Raw genomic sequence first — 19,192 nt, 5'->3', positions numbered from 1 at the left:
ATATCCTAATTATCTTTATTTGATTTATCTAAGATTTCTTTCAAGATAATTATCAAAATAATTAATCATTATCATATAAGGAAATTAAATATTTTATTAGATGATAAATATCTTTAATTAGATCAAGATAATAGTCATATTTATCAAAAAATCGGATTTAGATTGATCTAATATGATTAAGGTAAGTTTCCATAAGATAATTATGAAAAAATCCCGAATCTGGCCATTCCTGACGCCTGGACTCGCCGAGTCACAATGGGACTCGCCGGGTCAGGCCTACTCGCCGAGTCCACCTTGGAACTCGCCGAGTCAGTGACTCATAAACCCAAAAATCGAATTTTGCAGGTTTGTTTCAGTTAATCAAGCAACAATTTAAAGAAAACCAAGCTAGGCTCTGATACCACTGATGGGTTTTAGCCATAAGAACTTTCCTATGTGCGCATGCAAAACCCTATTGCTCGGATCTAGGCTTTCTAATTAAACATGCTTTGAATCCAAGACTTCTAATAGCTAATTAGGTTATATAACAACATTGAAACAGATCTAGAATCATACCTTTGAGTTCCTTGTTGATCTTGTTTTCTTGGAGCTTCTAGAGTCACAAATGTCACTCCTCTAATGGCTTACAAACACCAATAGCAAGCAAGATGATTTAGGAGAGAGAAGAGGGGAGGAATTCGGCCAGAGGTTCCTTGCTTTAGGTTGTGTGTCGAATTCCCTCACCCCTAGGGTCTATTGATACATGTAGACTCCTTAAGGATTACAGCTTTAACCCTGATTGGATAACTTAGACTTTAAGTTGATCCATATCCTTTCCTTGATAACCTTATGGACGATTTTAGCTTATCCAAGCCCTAGAAATCGTCCATCCTATCTAGGATAAGGATTTATAGTCTAAAGTTTAACTATCAAACAATTGACAGTTTATACCCTCTTATTTAACTAATCTCTTTAAGTCACCAAATTAATTCCAATTAATCTATGACTTATATTAATCAAATGACCATATATTATTCCTTATAATATTTACTCTCTTTTAACAAATCATCCATCAAGTTGCTATGGTGAAGGCAACCCAAAAGGACCATGCACAACCGAATATAGTTACAGCCTTAGACACTATTCCAACAGTCATAACTTAGGAGAACATAAATTGAAAGAGGAGGAGTCGAACATTATTAGTACGCCTTAGCATGTGTAATCAGTTCTGGGAGGGATATAGTCTGATCAACTATATCCGTCCGAGAAGTAACTTACGCACACTTAGGAATAGTCGTAATGAGCGACAAATCTGATAACCTAACTACACTCTATAAAGAACACGCTAAGAACCAAATATAAACATTTAAAAATACTATAGGAGTATTTGTACGTTTCTATAGCATCGGGTTATTATTTTCCGATATGTGCTTCTTAACTCCCCCGTTTCTCGTGCAGACGACATGGCAGGATTTCACATACCCGGGGACCCATATTTTCCCAATCAGGGAAACGCGGGGTGGATCGATGATGAGCCCGAGGAGGATCCCGAAGAGGATCCCGAAGAGGAGCCCGAGGAGGAAGACGAACAAGAAGAAGAAGAGGAAGACGACCAAGAAGAAGAGGAGGAAGACGAAGATGAAGAAGAGGAAGGTGATGAGATAGTCATGTTTGGGAACGAAATGGAGGAACCACCGGAAGTATTCAACCCTCCTTACATCGCGAGGGTACCCGTGCACCGTTTTGGATACAACGGACCTGAACCCCCTTGGGTAACAACGATCGAAAGGTGGAGCCGACAACAACGCCAGCGGTCACCATATGGCTACCAACGAGGTTACTATGATCTCACTCATGGTGGACCGGCTGACAGAGCTCTCCCCATCACGATACAGCGAATAGTAAGTATGGATGATCGTGGTAGGACGACGACCGATCAGTTCTGGGAGCTAAGCGCCATCGTACAGTCTACTACTGATCGTACCAGAGACCTGGAACGAGACTCCCACCATAGAGACCAACTCATTCAAGACCTTCTCGCTGCTCAAGCAAAAACAACAGAGTATCGGGAAAGATACATGGCACTCGAAGAGAGAATGGTTGCAGCCGAACGGAGATTGGCGGAACTACAGGGCACATCGACATCATCGCAGCCTCCGTCAAAGAAGATTAGAACTCATTACTATTCTCACGTCTTGGTAGTAAAATTTTATGAGTACGTGTCGGTGCTACTCTTTGTATGTAGGTCGACCCTGCGACTAAGTGATTACACTATTCAAAGGGCTTTTGTAATGCCAAAGCTATCTTTTGTAACGATGTAATGTAGACCCTTATGTGGTCAAACTTTTCCCTCTAAACGTTATGTACTAAAAGTTATCAATGAAATTTGGCATGCGTTTTATTTATTGAATGTTTTGCACTAGACATCATAACCTGATCACACAAACAGTTTACAAATAATAAAGCTTTGATTAAATACAAGAGGGATGAAACAAGTAACACTTGACTCGTTATCAATATTGAAGTCTTACCGACTGGTCATTTTTTTTATTATGACAAAACCATGCCACCAAGGAAAAGACCAAGACCTTCCGACAACACAGTGCCGCCTCCACCACCACCTCCGCAGTTTGATCCTGCGATGTTTCAGGCTGCAGTAACGGCAGCCGTGGCGGCAGCAATGTCGCAAATGGGTACCAATGGTTTTGGCGGTTCTGGATCCGGAGCTACCAATTCCATTCATGGGGACAGCACGGGGCGTACTAGGGAGTGCTCTTACAAAGACTTCACGAATGGCAAACCCGACCCTTTCAATGGAAGCAGGGGCGTCATCACGCTGGTGCAATGGTTCGAAAGGACCGAGGCAGTTTTCGAAATTTGCGCTTGTCCCGAAGCGAGCAACGTCAAGTATGCGGCATTCACTTTCACTGGAAAAGCACTTACTTGGTGGAATGGCCGTGTTAAATCACTTACTCCTGCAGTAGCTAACGCTATCAGCTGGGAGGATTTGAAAGCCTTAATGTTAAAGGAATACTGCCCGAGGGGCGAAATACAAAAACTTGAAGAAGAACTTTGGAACCTCAGAATGAAAGGCACTGATCTTGAAACTTATACTGCCCGTTTCAATGACCTAGCACTCCTCTGTCCAACAATGGTCACTCCAGAAGAGAAGAAGGTGGAACGATACCTCTGGGGGCTGTCATCCCAGATTCAAGATAGTGTATTGGCCTCGAAACCCACTACCTTTGAGAGTGCCAAGGAATTAGCACAACAACTCATAGATCACAGGGCTAGCCGTGGTACCGTGATAACCACCACCGACCGAACAAAAGGAGGGAACAACAAGAGGAAGTTCTGGGGAAATAAAAAGAAACAACCAATGCAGGACCCCGCCAAAAAGCAACAGATTGTTGCTGTCCGTTCCGCCACTACTGCTGTCACTCCAGCGCCGCCGAAAGAGTACACGGGAACTCTTCCCAAGTGCAACAAGTGTAATTACCACCATAACGGTGCTTGTCGAGAGTTACAGTGCAATAACTGCAACAAGAAGGGACACACCACACGATTATGTAGAGCGACTACCCAACCCGCCGCTCAAGCCGCTACGATCGCTAACACCGGAGCAAGCCAAACCTACTATGGATGTGGTGAAACGGGACACTTCAGGAGGAACTGCCCCAAGGCACGAGCCCATAATACTGGGGGTGTAGGGAGAGTCCTAACTTTAGGGCAGGGAGAAGCAGTCAAGGATCCCTCTGTGGTTACTGGTATGTTCCTCCTCAATAACTCTTATGCATGCGTACTTTTCGATAGTGGGGCAGAAAGAAGTTTCGTAAGTCACCAATTCAAACATATACTTAAGCAAAATTCCCACCCACTAGAAGATTCTTACGTCGTAGAAATGGCAAATGGAAAGGTTGAGCACGCTAACGATATTTACATAGGGTGTACTCACACTCTAGACAACCATTTGTTCAAAATTGACCTTATGCCGGTCACCATAAAAAGTTTCGACATAATCATTGGTATGGATTAGTTAAGCCTTCATCGTGCCGACATTCTATGTTACGAAAGGGCCGTCCGCCTCAATCTGTCGAATGGCAACATTCTCACCGTTTATGGCAATAAACCTAGTGCGAACCTACAAATCATCTCTTGTGTTAAAACCCAAAAGTACCTCCGAAAGCAATACCATGCATTCTTAGCCCACATCGTAGAAGAGAAACAAGAGGTGAAGGACACCAAAGAAATTCCAGAAGTATGCAACTTCCCTGATGTATTCCCAGACGATCTGCCAGGTGTACCACTCGCACGACAAGTCGAATTTCGGATCAACTTAATCCCAGGAGCTACCCCCGTCGCCAGGGCTCCATACCGCTTAGCACCGGCAGAAATGCAGGAACTGTCCAGCCAGTTGAATGGACTGTTGAGCAAAGGGTTCATCAGGCCAAGCTTCTCACCCTGGGGAGCACCAGTCCTATTTGTAAAGAAGAAGGATGGATCTTTTCGCATGTGCATAGATTACCGAGAACTAAACAAACTCACTATCAAGAACCGTTATCCCCTACCCCGAATCGATGACCTCTTCGACCAGCTCCAAGGAGCCAGCTATTTTTCAAAAATCGACCTGAGGTTGGGCTATCATCAACTACGAGTTCAGGAAGAGGATATCCCCAAGACGGCATTCAGAACTCGCTATGGGCACTACAAATTTGTAGTGATGCCATTCGGATTAACAAACGCGCATGCGGTGTTCATGGATTTGATGAACCGAGTGTGTAGACCCTTCTTGGATAAATTCGTCATCGTATTCATCGACGATATTTTGGTCTATTCGAGAAGCGAAGAAGAGCACAGACAACACCTACGACTAGTTCTGGAGATTTTAAGAATTGAGAAGCTTTACGCCAAGTTCTCAAAGTGTTAATTTTGGCTCCGTGAAGTAGGATTCCTTGGCCATGTAGTAAGCAAGGAAGGAATCCATGTGGATCCCTCAAAGATCAAAGCAATCGGAGATTGGTCAACACCTACAATGCCAATAAAAATCCGGCAATATTTGGGACTCGCAGGCTACTATCGAAGATTCATACAAAACTTCTCCAAGATCGCTAAGCCCCTCACCACCTTGACTCAGAAAGGCATGGTGTTCAAATGGGAAGATAAACAAGAAGTCGCCTTCCAGACACTAAAGCAATCCCTATGCAGCGCACCAGTCTTGTCTCTTCAAGAAGAAACCGATGATTTTGTGGTGTATTGAGATGCTTCGAATCAAGGCCTCGGTTGTGTGCTCGTGCAAAGGGGAAAAGTCATTGCTTACGCATTAAGACAACTTAAGACACACGAGGTTAATTATACCACCCACGACCTTGAATTAGGAGCAGTGGTGTTCGCCCTAAAGATCTGGAGGCACTACCTCTACGGCACCAAGTGCACCATCTTCACTGATCACAAAAGTCTTCAGCATATTCTCAATCAGAAAGAACTTAACATGCGCCAAAGAAGATGGGTAGAATTTTTGAATGACTACGAATGTGAAATTCGCTACCACCCGGGCAAGGCCAATGTAGTAGCCGATGCCTTAAGCAGGAAAGAATACTCGGGTCGCCGAGTAAAATCCCTAGCCATGACCATCCACTCCCAACTGGCCACGCAGATCAAGGATGCCCAGTTAGAAGCCTTGAAACTAGAAAACATGGAAAACGAAGCACTAAGAAGGATGGACAAGAACTTGGAAGTCAAAGAGGATGGAACTCGTTATCTCATGAACCGAATCTGGACACCGAAGTTTGGTGGGTACCGAGATGTTGTAATGAACGAGGCCCACAAGACTCGATACTCCATTCATCCTGGGTCAGATAAGATGTATCTAGACCTCAAAAGGTTATACTGGTGGCCAAACATGAAGGCTGAAATTGCTACTTATGTGAGCAAGTGCCTCACTTGCGCCAAGGTCAAGGTAGAATATCAGAAGCCATCAGGACTACTTCAACAACCGGATATACCCGAGTGGAAATGGGAGCGAATAACCATGGACTTCATAACCAAACTGCCTAAGACATCAGGTGGGCTGGATACCATATGGGTTGTCGTGGACAGATTGACCAAGTCCGCGCACTTTCTGCCAATAAAATAAACAAACAAGATGGAGAAGTTAACCAGGACGTACATTAAAGAGATTGTGCGACTGCATGGTGTACCTATATCCATTATCTCTGACCGAGATAGTAGATTCACCTTGCGGTTCTGGCAGTCCCTACAGAAGTCTCTAGGAACTAGGCTTGACATGAGTACAGCCTACCATCCACAAACCGAAGGGCAAAGCAAGAGAACCATCCAGACATTGGAAGACATGCTGACAGCCTGTGTGATAGATTTTGGTAAGGCATGGGATACCCATCTGCCGCTTATCGAATTCTCTTATAATAACAGCTATCACACGAGCATTGGAGTCGCTCCATTCGAAGCTCTCTACGGTTGCAAGTGTAGATCACCTTTGTGTTGGGCCGAAGTTGGGGATACTCAGCTAGCCATAGGGAAAATCCCTGATAGCACCCTTACTGGGCCTGAAATCATAAGGGAAACCACAGAAAAGATCATTCAAATTCGGGAAACACTGAAGGCGTCTCGTGATCGACAAAAGAGTTACGCGGATAAGTGACGCAAACCTTTAGAATTCCAGGTCGGAGACCGAGTACTACTAAAAGTTTCCCCCTGGAAAAGGATGATACGTTTCGGTAAACGTGAGAAACTAAACCCAAGGTACATCGGACCGTTCGAAATCCTTGCTAAGATTGGTCCTGTGGCGTACAAACTCCGACTACCACAAGAACTTAGTAACATACACCCTACCTTCCACGTATCCAACTTAAAGAAGTGTCTGTCTGACGAGACACTCGTAATACTGCTCGACGAAATCGAAGTTAATGAAAATCTCCACTTTGTGCAGGAACCCGTCGAGATCATGGATCGAGAGATCAAGAGAACGAAACATAGTCGCATTCCCATAGTAAAGGTTCTTTGGAACGCGAAGCGAGGGCCTGAGTTTACCTGGGAACGCGAAGATCAAATGAAGCAAAAGTATCCGCATCTTTTCCCAAACCCTTGAAGTCCCAGCCGAGTTTAAATTTCGGGACGAAATTCCCTCTAACGGGGGGATGATGTGACAATCGTCAATCCTGAGTCAAGTCAAGTCATCAAGTCAAACCGGTCAACTCGATTAAACCTTGTGTAGTAGGGTTTGTGTTATGTTCATACTGTATAACTTGCTATATTAATGGGAAAACATCACTTGGGAAAAGTCTTGTGTTAAAATTTCCTAAGCCTTAGTGCTAATCAATGAACTAAACTGATAAAAACCATGTTGGATACTCATCGGGAGTGTGTAGGGTCCTTAATCATGACTTAATGGGGCTCAAAAACCTTGCATTATGGGGCTAAACACTCACAATTGTCACACATGGAACCTCTCTCAATCGTTTTCACTCTATCTCTCTCTATGACAAATCTCTCCCAAATCTCTCTAAGTATGTGAAATCTCTCTGTATGAGAAATCTCTCTAAGAATGACAAATCTCTCCTAAATCTCTCTAAGTATGTGAAATCTCTCTCAAATATCTCTCTGTATGAGAAATCTCTCCAAGAATGTCAATCTCTCCAAGTATGTGAAATCTCTCCCAAATCTCTCTCAAATATCTCTCTGTATGAGAAATCTCTCCAAAAATGTCAAATCTCTCCCAAATCTCCCCAAGTATGTGAAACCTCTCTCAAATATCTCTTTGTATGGGAAATCTCTCCAAGAATGTCAAATCCCTCCCAAATCTCTCCAAGTATGAGAAATCTCTCTAAGAATGACAAATCTCTCCCAAATCTCTCTAAGTATGTGAAATCTCTCTCAAATATCTCTCTGTATGAGAAATCTCTCCCAAATCTCTCCAAGTATGTGAAATCTCTCTCAAATATCTCTCTGTATGAGAAATCTCTCTAAGAATGTCAAATCTCTCCCAAATCTCTCCAAGTATGTGAAACCTCTCTCAAATATCTCTTTGTATGAGAAATCTCTCCAAGAATGTCAAATCTCTCCCAAATCTCTCCAAGTATGAGAAATCTCTCCCAAATCTCTCTCAAAAGTTCCCCGTAACTTTTTAGAATCATTCGGGTCATTCCGACCCTTAACCAGGTCAAAAACGGCTTAAAACGGGGTAAAAACGAGAAAAATGGACCTTAGGAACCGAAACCCTTCTCAAGGAGTCGAAGCTCCTTAAGGCCGAGACCTAGGACCGAGAGTACCAGACCGGACCGAGCCTCTGTTGGCTGAACCCGGAGGACCGAATCCATGTAGAAGAGACCGAGTCTCGGTCTCTGTCGCTTCTCGCACTCTCTGTCGCTTCTCGCACTCTTTGTTCGCCTTCCGCCTCTCTACTCTCTCTTCTCTTCTCTCGGTCTCTGCTCCTTCTCTCCTCTCTGTCTCTTCGCGCCTCTCTATTCTCTTCTCCCCTCTCGGTTCCTGCCCTCTCTCTTCTCCCCTCTCGGTTCCTGCCCTCTCTCTTCTCCCCTCTCGGGTTCTGCCCTCTCTCCTCTCGGTTTCAGCATCAGGAGGCCGAACCTCGGCCAGATTTCGGAAATTTGTCACTTTTAGCCCATTTTTGATATTTTTAACATTTTAAGCCCGTTTTTCGTGATTTTAAAGCGGGATTTTCTCCAGAAATTATATTTTAACATAATAAACCCTAAATATTAATAATTTAAACATATTTTGAGGAAAAATATTTTCTAAATAATAAAGATCTAATGGGGGATTTATTTAAGGTGGAGTGTTGACTTTGCCTTAACTTATGTCACAAGCAACCACCCCACACCCACTCTATGACCAGCCATACCTCCCCACCTTACCTAGGTCACTTCAATGTCCCTTACACTCAAATTACACTCATTCCCACATTTTTAGAGCTGGAACAAACATCCTCTCTCCTCATTTTCTCTCATTTGCTCTCATTTCACTAAGTATCAAACACCACTTTTCTCTCAAACTTTTTTCTACACAAATTTCGAGATTCAAGGCTGATTTTCAAGTGTTCTTCCACTCTTAGTAAGTAAAATTCATCCTCCTTATGATTATTTCACTTCATTCTACTCAAATCATTGATTGCCTACACAAACTCCATAACTATGATGTTAGATTCTCGAAAATCTTCAAGATATCTCCAAGTGTTCTTGAGTTAAACACTTCCATTCTTCAATAATCATCTACTGAAATCACTTAAGGTGATTTCATACCCTTACATTTTCATGTTTTCTCAAGTTTTCATGGGGGGGGGGGGGGGGGGGATACAAGTTAAAACACCAAGAACATAACTAAATTTTTCTAACAGCCTTCATCAGAAAAGTTCAACTCCATTCACGGACTGTTTTGGGAATGTTAAACATTTTTGTTTTCAACACTGTACAAGGTGCAAATAGTTCAAGTTCTTAGCTTTAAAATGACTACTTGCACATCTCCATACGATTTTTCTACAATTTATGGTGATTTTTACAAAACTGCCTATCATTTCAAACAACAATCCGGACCAGTCTGTGATTATGGACTTTTTCACCCAAGTTGGGGGTCATTAAAAATCGTGATAAAAATTACGAGTAAACTAGACACATTTTGTGAACTCTCAGAATTTACGGATCTAGTTTTCAACTTCGTATGACTTTTCTATGATTTTCCCAAAACAGTGCAGAATGGCTAAAGTTAGCCAACAGCATGTAAATATCATAACTCTTTGTATTATGTTGAGCAAAGTGTATAATCATAAGTTCTAATTATTGAATGTGTTTCTTTGTTATTTTATCATCATGAACTGAAACTAAGTCATTCATAATAAATATTATTCATTCATTTTAGAACACGTATATTAAACTATAAAAAGTATAGTTTAATAAATTCATAACACTAATACATTTCCATAAAAGAGTTTTTACATATTACAAACGTTTTAGATAAACTATAATAGGTATAGTTTATGATATATTGTATAACACACTCGTACTAAAAGATTACATTCATACAGAAAAGGTTTACACTCACACACATTATACGTAAACTTGTTACCCTAAATTGTGAGACATTCTCTCTTTCCGTACGTCCGAGTGTGGAATATAATTCCTGGTAGTTATAATCAGAGACTCCCGAAAGGAGAACGTGATACTTGTATATAGATCTATATTGGGTTTGACACCCCACACCTTGTTGCTAGCTACAGTGGGACCTGCAGGTCTACGGGTGACAAATGTCATTTCATTTTCGCGACGCCTGAGAAACGTCGTGGCAGGTTCACATAGTCATAGGATGATTATAGCGACTCACATAGGGAGATAACAATTCATAAAGTTTACGGGATTTCATAAAACCTAAGTAGGTTTTAGGTCAATTTAAATTCACTTTTTATATCAATTCAAACTCATGACATTTCTACTAAGTAACAATGATTTCTTATACATTTTGGTCTTTGGTCATAAGGCTACATTATACGGATTTTAAGGAAAATATCGGATTTTTCTGAAACAAACGCGACATTTACATGAGAAAGACTTCTACTAAGTTTTATAACAAAAACTTGTGAACTCACCAACCTTTGTGTTGACACTTTTCAAACAACTTGTATTCTCAGGAAATCACTAAACAGGAAATCAAGTGCTTTTGAGGATGGGACGTTAAGGCGTCAAACTTTCCATATTTTGTCAACATATTGTAATTGATTTTGAAACATGTAATTCATACAAGTGATGTAACTTTTTCAATTATATATATGTTGGTCGTGTTTGCTTAAATTACTATTGAATTTGTGGTTATGATACTATACATGAAGTCCTCCACCCCCGGACGTTTCCGCCATCCTTGGTTTGGGGGTGTGACATAGTTCCTTCGCCACCTTCATATTAACGATCTCTGCCACCATCTCCGACCAATACCATCGTTGTTTCTGCTTTTGTTAAAGATGTGTTTCACTGACTCATGGGTTTTTTGCTTGCTGGCGTGTGTTAGTACATGATTGGGAGCCAAAAGGAACCACCACCACCACCGTGAGGTGGTGGTTGCCATCATGAAACCACTGCTACCGCTGTCGTACGCCACCAGGTGGGTGGCTGGGTTCGTTTTGCAACAGAAAACGTATGTGTATGTCTATTGAATTTAAGTACTGTTTGGGTGTTGTTTAGCCGAAATTCTCGAAGAACAGCCACCACCACCGTGAGGTGGTGGCTGCCACCATGTGCCACCGCCAACCACCACAAGAGTGGTTGTGTGTGTTTGTATTAGTGTGAGTGTGTGTTATTTTGAGATTTTGTATTAGTCCTAAGTGTCATGGGCTCCCCCATGGTCTTTTCCTACTGTGGAAAGACCATGGGGAGCCCATGGCACTTGGATGTAAGACCATGTGGGGGAGCCCATGGCTGTCTAGCAGGAAAAGACCATGGGGGAGCCCATGGCACTTAGGTGTAAGACCATGTAGGGGAGCCCATGGCATCCTTAGGCAGGGATATATGATAGAGATAGATTTTATAGCTAATGTTATGTGGTATAGATAGCTTTTACAACTAATGTGATATGTGATGTGTGTATGTGGTAGAGAGAGATTTTATAGCTAATGCTATGTGGTATGGATAGCTTTTACAACTAATAGGATATGTTGTATGTGGTAGAGATAGCTTGTATAGCTAAGATGAAATGTGGTAGAGATAGATTTTATAGCTAATATGATATGTGGTTTGTGTATGTGGGGTATGCTTTGGGGAACTCACTAAGCTTCGCGCTTACGGTTTTCAGTTTTTGTTTCAGGTACTTCATTTTCAAAAGAAAGGAGTCGGCTCGATCGCAGCGCATCACACTATGTTTTCCGCACATGAGATCTTTGGGATTACACTCTAATATTATTTTTATGATAACATGTTTAACTATTGAAACTTTGGTTTTAACATGATCCGTTATTAAGGATTTTTTATGAGTATGATTTTATAATAACTTATTTAAAAATGAAATTTTTGGCCTTCAATTTTGGGGATGTTACAAAATCTTCAAGAGAAAACCTTCAAATATTCATATTTTCACCAAGAACACCAAGAACAGCCTTCAAATCTTCAAGTGGCCAAAAAACTATAAGACCGAGAACCCATTTTTGGCTGAAAACTCTCCAAGACCAAAATTTGATTTTGGTTAAGGCATTTCGGTGAAGGACAAACCGAAAACCCCTCTTCCACACTTGTATGATTCTCTATAATCATTCTTAACACAAAATAAGTGTTGTCTAACACTTTAATTAATGGTTTCGCTAATTTAAATACAATTGTGTGTTTACCTATTATTAGGATACTGTTAATTCCGCATACATCAACCCGAGGATCGTCTCTACAGCACCACTATCCTTACAAAAACACATACTAGAGGTGCGTTTATACCCCTTCATTTTCAATGTTTTTAGGGGGGTAATAAAAGCAAAACACAAGGACTTTTGTGTGTTTATACAAACATTTTTAAACAGTTTAAAAACCTTTGCAATTGATTCAAACCGAGTATTCGCTACATTTCCTAAAAATATTCATATATTTTTAACCTTTTTGTAACATGTCGAGCATAAGTGTATTTTACTTTCGTATAATTAAATTGCAAACATTTTCACTATATTACAAAACATTACAGTTAAACTATAATTGATATAGTTTGAGAATCACTACATTATTTTGCTAAGTACAATACACAGTACAAGAACATTTATTCAAACTAAAATAGGTATAGTTTCGGAAACACTACTCTAATACATTGACACACATATACACTACTAAAATAATATTTAAGTATAATTATTTTACACTACAAAGTACATTAATAAAATGTAATACATACAGTTTCTAGTACAAGAGAACACTACAAGACTACACGTAAACTAGTTAATACATGGTTGTGAGGCACTACTTCAATTGTAACCCTCAGGGTACGGAACTAAATCCTATAGAGTATAACCAGAAGGAGAGCGTGAGATTTATGTATATATCTATACGGGACTGACAATCCCACACCTGAACTGATAGCTAAACTTAGGTCGGCAGGCCTGGAGTGACAAATGTCATAACTTTCAGACACCTGAAGAACGTCGTAGAAATCACTAGGTCATATCAAGCATGGTTATATGAAACTCACAACAGTGTAACTAAAACATATGTTTACAGGATTAACACTACTTCAATGTTATCATTGTACTTAATAAAACTACAGTACACTACTTTACACTACAGTTGGTGGTATCCAAGCATACATACAAAGGTTTTCATACAAACTCTACTATGATACACTACTTTACAGTTGGTGGTATCCAGGCATACATAAAAAGGTTTTCATACAAACTCTACTATGATACACTACTTTACACTATAGCTGGTGGTATCCAGGCATACATACAAAGGTTTTCATACAAACTCTACTATGATACACTACTTTACACTATAGTTGGTGGTATCCAGGCATACACACCAAGGTTTTTATACAGATACAGTACACTATTTTCTAGTACAGGGTACACAAACACAACATACAATTATACGGAACATACATGAAATAGTTTATCTATTTACAAGACTGCATTACATTCACTATAGAAAATATTGGATTTTCTGGAGAAACATACTAGCATTTTCAAAGTACAAGACAAGTTTTCTATCACTAAAACATACTTATGTACTCACCAACTTAAATTTTGATACACTTTCAAAACAACTTGCATTCTCAAGGAACCGGTAAGATAGGTACACTCGCAGGTTTTGAGAAGGCGGAGCTTTTAGAGTCGCATCTTTTATACTTTTGTTGTACACTTTTGATGTCATACAAACTATGTATCAAATAGATGTAAATACCTTACTTATTCAATGTAATGGTTATGTTTGCTTTGATTACTATTATGTAATTGTTGCAATATTGTACATGACGTCCTCCGCCCCCGAAGGTTTCCACCGTTCCAGTTTGGGGGTGTGACATGTAAGCATGAAGCTTAGAAAGTTCCCCAAGATACCACATACAACACAACATAAATAAACAACTATGGGTTATCAGCAACCCTATGGACTATCAGCGGTTCTAGTGGGCAAACAGCAAGCCATGTGGGTTATCAGCAACCCTGGAGACTATTTGTAGTCTTAGTCACACATAAACAACATGACACAATATTAACAGTTAGACCTAGTTAGTCATCATAAATACAACTATCATACCACATAGGTAAGAATAAGTGAGGAGACTCACCTAATACTGATGATAGATAAATCTCACACTTGAACTATTGGAACTACATTCCACATAATAACGCAATAATTAACCCTAATTAATAACTAAGTTCCATAACTCAACTCACAAGTCCAAATCCCACAACTAAGTCCCTTAAGGGAAAAAAGACCATTTTACCCCTTTAATGGTCCAAAACCCTAAATCTTTACCAAAATTCAACTGCCAGCGCGTACGTTGGGCGTACACTTCTCCTATGTACAACATACTCAAAGAACCAGGTGAATCAGAGTCAGGCCTAGCTACGTTGGGCGTAGCCGGAAGTACGTGGGGCATACATCGTCTGATCTCAAAAACCACTCCAAAATGTCTTTATCGTTAAGACATGCAATTCAAACATAGATCTAGCCTCCATAGAACGTCTTAATCTATAAAGTCTATAATTTTAAGACTTTGCATGGTTGAAAATATCTTAAACCTTAAAACCCTAACTTAATCCATACTCGACACCACCAAACTCTTGCATGACTGGAAAGGGATCATCAAGCAACCATTTTTATGACTCTAAGCACTCTAATACATGAAAAAGGATAGCCAAAACACTCTAGAATAACCCATACTCACAAAGGTCCAAGCTTTGGGACAAAAAGCTCATAAAAACCCATTTAGGGGATCTAGAAAGTAACACATCAAGGTATAAACTTTATACCTTCAAAAGATGCATAATTTGAAGGAGCTTCAGGATCTACAAGCTTGCATGCAACACCACCTTCTTCAAGGACCTTCTCCCTCAACAAGAATGCACAAAAACATTAAAAGACTCCAAGATCCTCACTCGCTAAGGCTTACGCCCGATGTACATGGCTAGTACGCCCCACGTAAGCTAGAAATCCTCACTTCTTATTATAAAATCATTTAGCAAAAACAATAACATAAATAGATTGGTACCTCAGGATTTGGGATGTTACATACGTAGGATATTCGTTTATCATTAATTAAGATTTCCTACAAACAACATGTTATCACACCGGCATTAAGTTGTATATAACTAGGATTCAATGACCATGGAATGTTAATTCAAACCTTACTCCTTATTTCTTTTTTAGTTGTGGGATTAAGGTAGAACCAGTCATACGATCAACTATCTGATCTTAGGACTGTCACACATAAGGAGTTTATAGAAGGATCGTGTAAGTATCAAGCGAAACAAAAAAACTATAAGAAAATTTTTAGGACAAATTCATTTAACCGGGGGGGAGGAGGAGGAGGAGGGAGGGATGTATCAAATGGTAAAAATAGGTCAATGATCGCCACCCAAACCATGCCGAACCCTATTGCAATAGGACCTATTGTGTAGTATTCCTTGTTTTTAAATGCAAATTGTAACATAGTGATTTTTCACCCAAAATTTTCTTTTATTTTTAACTAATTTATATCATAAAATGTTAGTGGAAGTCTTATTAATAAAACATCACTAGTGATACTTAGAAAATCTTCCAAAAATAATCCATCAAAAATCCAAATTTGTAAAACCAAACCAAAACAAGTATCAAAAGCAAAGGTAAATGAAACATCACGTTGAGTCTCAAACTGGTATCATCATTAGCAAAACAAAAGACTATAAGTACCCAAGAGATCCCAACCTCACCAGGCCATCAATGTCAAGCTACCAGTACCAATGAAAAAGTCGCAATAATAGGCAAGAAACAAGTGTCAACATTAGCACAATGAGCCAATCTCAAGCACATAAACATGGAAACAAAACATACACAAACAATATGTCAAGTCATGCAATCACATCAATCCATGCAACATACATCGATAATTATTAATATATATGAGTATACATTAATCCAGACATTCTCTCACTTTAGTAATTATTAATTTATTTGATTTGCTTTAATTACTATTAATGGACCTTGATAACTAGGGTCTATTACATCGCTAAAACTCCACAAATAAAGACTACGTTCGCTACTAACATGACCTGGCGGCCTAGTATATCAAATGGGGCGCGACTCCCAACCGTAACATTGTCCCTAGTTCCCCATCTTTGCTACTCCGACTTTGCATGTATAAACACGATGAGTTGTCGCTCGAGGGTGGTATTTGGTACCTCCGTGAGCATACCTACACATAAATGTGTTTCTTGATCTGGCATCTCCGACTAGCCAACATCACTCCAGTTCCCGTACACAAAGTGCACCAGAACCATGCCTCAAATGGTCAAGTAGAAAACCATTCGACATCGACTTAGATTAAGCGCTTGATCCTCCAACGATATCCTTCCATTGCGATATCCCATAAGGGCATGCATCTAAGTTAGGTTACTACCCTTTTTAACCCCGCTACGTGTATTCCTATTTATTTTAATTAATTAGATAACTAATTAATCCTATTACATGGGAAAAACTTACACCTTACCAATACCATTATGTAATCATGGTAATGAATTATTATTATAGTTAATCCATGTCATATTACATCTCCAATCACAACGTATATCCACATAAATATACATAGCATCAATTAGTAGTATGTAAAGAGATACACCTTTCAACAAAACAACTTCTAGCATGCATATCCTAGTTTCATTCAAGTGTAACAAAACAGAAATATAACATGCATATCCTCATAATTTAACCACACAAATAATCATTACTTGTAACATGGTCCTAACATCCTCAATTTGTACCAAATGATTAATTTAAGAACTCTAGCATACAAAGGATTCCTAAATTCAATTGCATCATGAATAACTTTACATGTCCATATTATAATTAACTCTTGACATTCAGTTTATATCATCACATAATATCAAATAGACAAGAACGCAAGTATAGGTACATGCAATCTTTCCAAACAAGTGCTTAAACCACCACAAGAAATGACTCACCTCTAGTCCAAGTCATGTGGAGCTATAAACATAGGAAAATCACCTTCACATAGGTACTTTAAGACCCCTAAAAGAATACCCAAAGAACTGATAAAAAAAATAACCTAAAATGAAAATGATTATGTCCAAACATGCTCCATGTCATAACCATGAGGTTGTTATGCCGTGAGCTAAACATTCATCGCAATCTTAGCTGAACAAATTCTCATCCCCACGACGTGACACATGCGTGCTCACATCGTGAGAACTTTAGTCACAGAATTCAACAAATCAATTGATATCTCAATTTGGGTATGATCAAAACATTAATATGGGTGATCTTAACCCCTCAAGACCATTTCAAAGTGAGTACAATGATAGGGACCAAAATGGGACTAACAAACACACCAAAACCAAGAATTTTGCATTATTCATGGTTTCTTCTTGTGTGTGATTTATAGGACAACAAAATGAATCATAGATAGATGTCCTTACCTTCTACAAAATCAAGAAATGAACCACTAAGATGATGCTAACGAAGAAGATTCAAGATATTCACCACAAGTCTGCCCAAAACACCCAATACTTCACGTCTTTTCTTCTCTTCAACTCCCCACCAAGGGTAAGAACCCTAGAACATTCAGTCTTCAAGAGAGAGGCTAAGAATAGGATTTTTTGGCTGCAAATGGTTGATTAATCCCATATTAGGGTTAAGTGGTGTATAAATATAAACCAAATTTTCATGTTAGACCCTCAAGGTGTTAAAAAATAACTATATGACTTATATGCATGATCAAGTAACTATTTCTTACACTTAAGCCCCTCAAAAGTTAACTTTAATAACCAGAAAAGTAACTTAAAATGAAAAGATAATAATATAACTAACATCAATGCCAAAGTGGTAAAATTTGGGCCGTTACACAAATAAAGTCATTAAACTTAGAATTACATGCGGAATACCCACTATGTTTCCAATAGTTGATGGTCGTTAAAGAACGAAATATTATTCACAAAAACAAGTGTTAATTAATACATGAAAAATAAAATTTATTTGTTAAGAATACTTAGGAGAAAATGACACTCTAATTGTATAGTACTTTCTAACACGACTTCATGTATATAAAGATCGTCGAAACGAAATCGTATGCAAAAGCTACGCTCGTTTTAAGAAAACAAATCGGTTATTTAACTGATTTTTCTTGAAACAAAAACTGAATTGATTCATTAGGATAGCTACTCAATTCGTTCAACATTTTTTATCATGTTTTCAAACTCAAACTCTTTCATTATATTTGATTTCATTATCGAAATATTTTTGAGTCGGAGTTATGTCACTTTCGTAGAAAACATCAATCACAGAAGTTATAAAATATAAACGAATTGTAACTACGAACACGTTTTTAACATAGCTTCATCTTTCATATGAAATTTTTTATCACATATTCAAAACCAACACATTTGGGACAATCGGCAGGCATGTTCGGAAAAAAAAAAATTGGAAAACGAAAATCAGGCACTTTTTTTGAGACAACACGTGGATTGAAGAGAGGGGTGAAAGTGAAACTTTTTTTTGCTTTAAATAGCAAGTGAAAGAATCATAACTCATTGGTCAAACTCCTTTCTCTCCTCTCTCCCTCTCGGCATCCGCTCTTTTTTCCGGTTTCCTTTTTCGGCGCTAGCGACGAGGTCCGACCAATGTCGACCACCATGTTCCGCCTTCCTCCGCCCATCTCTGCCACCCTCATCATTGTTGCTTTTGTCCAACGATTTTGCTCCGACAAAGTTTTTTTTTTGCGCTAAACCAACCAAAGCGAGCTCACATTGGCTACCACGCGCCGCTGTAGACGGCGATGCTTTGATTTTCAGGTGAATTGTTCTGGCGAGTCTCGGTCGACCTGAAAAATATATTTTCCGACTCCTGTCAACACGATCTAAGAGATTGTGAAGTCGTTTCGTTCAAAAATATTTCCATTCAAAAAACAAAAATGATACCCGATCTCGACAACGAAAAATTCTTACGTTTCAAGGGTGAGTTTTACAACCCTTTTATGTTTTTTTATGTTTTCGGGGGAGAATATATGTAATGTCGTA

This window comes from Lactuca saligna, chromosome 3 (genome assembly GCF_052625555.1).
Source record: "Lactuca saligna cultivar CGN05327 chromosome 3, ASM5262555v1, whole genome shotgun sequence".
Taxonomy (NCBI): domain Eukaryota; kingdom Viridiplantae; phylum Streptophyta; class Magnoliopsida; order Asterales; family Asteraceae; genus Lactuca; species Lactuca saligna.
The sequence above is the reverse complement of the archived record's forward strand: the minus strand, read 5'-3'. Positions refer to the sequence as shown.